The 3566-nt window shown below is 43.2% G+C and overlaps 1 pseudogene across 1 annotated transcript; it reads left to right on the forward strand.

The window, feature by feature from the left end:
- The first annotated feature begins 806 nt into the window (after positions 1-806).
- Positions 807-1551, forward strand: LOC308413934 (phosphoglycerate mutase 1-like; annotated as a pseudogene). The gene has a single exon. The product of its transcript is annotated as a phosphoglycerate mutase 1-like (transcript).
- Positions 1552-3566: the final 2015 nt, after the last annotated feature.

Below are 3566 nucleotides of genomic sequence, written 5' to 3' on the forward strand. Positions count from 1 at the left end.
CATCATGACCACTACCACCACCACTAACAACAGCAAAATAATAGGAATCAACAGTCATTGGTCATTGATATCTCAATATCAATGGTCTCAAGTCCCCAATTATTATTATTTTTTGAAGACTGGGGTTGAAAACAGGGTCCATCTTGTGTGTGTGTGTGTGTGTGTGTGTGTGTGTGTGTGTGTGTGTGTGTTTGTGTGTGTCCAAGAAACACACCTCAACATCAAAGATAGCTATGACCTCTGGGTAAAGTGTTGGAATGTACTCCAAGCAAATGAACTTAAGACTTCAACCCAAAAACTAATTTTAAAAAGTATGGAAAAGGATACTTCATACTTATCAAAGAAAAAAAATCCACCAAGATGACATTTCAATTCTTAACATCTATGCCCTAAATACAAGGGCACCCACTTTGGTAAGAGAAACTCTACTACAGCTTAATCACTTATCTACCCTTATAGATAGTGGGAGACTTCAGTACCTTATTCTGACCAAAGGACATACCATCCAGACCAAAACTGAACAGAGAAAGGCTGAAACCAACAGACGTTATAAACCAAATGGACTTTGTGAGTATTTACAGAATATTTTTTTTCCCAAACAGAAAGGAATACACCGCCTTGTCTGTACCTCTGGAACTTTCTCCAAATTGGCCACACACCCAAACCTAAAGCAAGTGTCCACAGATCTAAGAAAATCAAAACTAACTAACTCTCTGCTGATGGATAATGAGTCAGGTCAGAGATAAAGAAATTAAAGGGAGAATCTCAGCGATCCTCGGTTGCTGCTGCATCCCCTGTCTGTAGCCATGGCTTCCTACAAGCTGGTGCTGATCAGGCATGGAGAGAGCGCCTGAAACCTGGAGAACCGCTTCAGCGGCTGGTACAACATCGACCTGAGCCTGGAGGGCAACACCGAGGCGAAGCGCGGCGGGCAGGCGTTGTGAGGCTATGAGTTTGACATCTGCTTCACCTCTGTTCAAAAGAGAGCAATCCGAACCCTCTGGACAGTCCTGGAAGCTACTGACCAGATGTGGTTGCCGGTGGTCAGGACTTGGGGTCTCAATGAGCGACACTATGGGAGTCTAACAGGTCTTAGTAAAGCAGAAACTGCTGCTAAGCATGGTGAGGCACAGGTAAAGGTCTGGAGATGATCTTACGATGCCTCCAATGGAGCCTGATCATCCCTTCTACAGCAACATCAGCAAGGATCTCAGGTACGCAGACCTTACTGAGGACCAGCTGCCCTCCTGTAAGAGCCTGAAGGACACTATTGCCAGAGCCTTGACCTTCTGGAATGAAGAAATTGTTCCCTAGATCAAAGAGGGGAAAAGGGTCTTGATTGCTGCCTATGGCAACAGCCTTCGGGCCATCGTCAAGCATCATCTTTCAGAAGAGGCCATCATGGAGCTGAACCTGCCAACGGGCATTCACATCGCCTATGAATTGGACAAGAACTTGAAGCCCATCAAGCCCATGCAGTTCCTGGGAGATAAGGAGACCGTTCGTAAAGCCATGGAAGCTGTGGCTGCTCAGGGCAAGGTGAAAAAGTGAAGGCGAGGAGGCAGACTCCTACCCGACACCCTCCCTGCCTGTTCCTGCCTCCTGCACCCTCCCCAGCACCTGCCACACTGACTACATCTTTAGGATCTTAAGTTTAAGTTGTAGCTGAAGATGGGGACCTGTGGCTCCCATTTTCATTTTAGTATTTTATCTCCTGCACCCGCTCCCCTCATAGAATCTAGTCAGAATAAGACCTCTGGGGTACAGGTTCTTGGTCCACATCCAAGGATGGCTCCCTGTACCAGGAGAGTTGAGAGATAGTAATTATAGTTTTTCTTAGTTCTTTGTTTACTAAGGGTCTGCTTAGGAGGAAGTCAGGGAGGAACTGCACTGTGGTATGACCAATGAGAAGCTGCGGTCCAGTTTTGTTCCTGGAATCTGTCCTTCATTCTTCCCACAATTAGGTAACTGGGGGCATAGTCATTCCAGTGGAGAGTGAAAGTAACCTCATGGTGATTTGAAAGACCCCACTTTCTCTCTGACCCTAAAAGAGCTGCTGGTCCTAGAAAGTTGGGATCAATCTTGTCAAGTCTATGTATTACATTTATGCTTATTAAAAAATGAGTATATATATATATATATATATATATATATGTAATCAGCACACAAAAGCAACTCTGAGATGCTAGTGGCAGTTGAAACAGTCCTATGTGGTCACCAGAAAATAAGCCATTCCTCATATCAAATGGGAGGAACTCCTAGTACCTCTTGCTGTGTTTGGATCCCTTTGCCTTGTTTTGTAGAGGTGAAGAGCCCCTTGATCATGTTCAAGTTTTTGTCTTTCACTGTCTGAATCATGTTTCAGCTGCTTGACCCTACTGTGTGGGTTCAGAACTCATTTGGGCATAACAACTGAATCTCTTTCCAGATCAGTATAATAAAGGAGTGATGTGCAAAAAAAGGAGAAAAAAAAAGAAAAGAAATTAAAGTCTTTCTAGAGTTGAATAAAAAAATAAGATACACAACATATCCAAACTTTTTGGGACACAATGAAGGCAGTTCTAAGAGGCAAGTCCAAAGCACTAAGTGCTTACGTAGAAAATCTGGAGTGATCTATTAGCGCACCTGAAAGCTTTATTACCCATATGATAGTTCTCAACCATTTGTGTTCCTACAGTCCCAGGGGATCTAACACCTTCTTCCGGTCTCCAGGGACACCAGGCACAATTGTGCACATATGTATGTTCATACACATAAGTAAATCTTTATAAATATCTATAATAAAATTTTGAGTTCTATTGTTAATACTGGATTGCTTTAAAATTTTGAGTTCTATTGCTAATACTGGAATGCTTTTCAGTGCAGAAGCAACAAAACCCTTGTTTGTCTTGAATATATATCTCTCTGAAGGTCTCTAGGGGAACTCCTCAGGATCTTGAGGGTGGCAGACGGTGGATGCCCCGTGGGCCTGCACCCATGAATGCTGAGAGTATCTTTCTGATATTCCTTACTACGGTGAAGAAATGCGCTGGTTATATCACACTGTGCAATGACTCATCAACATATTCTACAGGGCTGCCTGCTACTATCCTCCGACCTGCTCGCCCCATTTGCCTTCTTGCTCCACACCTGTCTCACGGTGTTGTCTTCTGTATGAAAACAGCAATAGCTGACATTCACCACCCAGAAGTTTGTGCATATGAGAGTAAACTTTCGTTCAGTGGTTACCATGGATGGAGTGATTCAAAATTTTCAGGTACAAGAAATTTCCTTTCATCAAGAATTGGTGACACAAGACTGTCATGAAAACACTTGTGAGGTTGACACAGATGGATGGAGAATTTAAGTTCAGCCCAGAATACAGAGAAGCCCTGGCATGTAAAAAAAAAAAAAAGTAAATAAAAAGAAAGAACAGGAACAAACGGAAAGAAAGGAAGGAAGGAAGGAAGGAAGAAGAAAGGGAGGGAGGAAGGAAGAAAGAAAGAAAGGAAAGAAAGAATGGAAGGAAGGAAGGAAGAAAGAAAAGAAAAAGGAATGGAAGAAAGGAAGGAAGGAAGGAAGAAAGA

Source organism: Micromys minutus (assembly GCF_963924665.1).
Source record: "Micromys minutus genome assembly, chromosome: 32".
Lineage (NCBI taxonomy): Eukaryota > Metazoa > Chordata > Mammalia > Rodentia > Muridae > Micromys > Micromys minutus.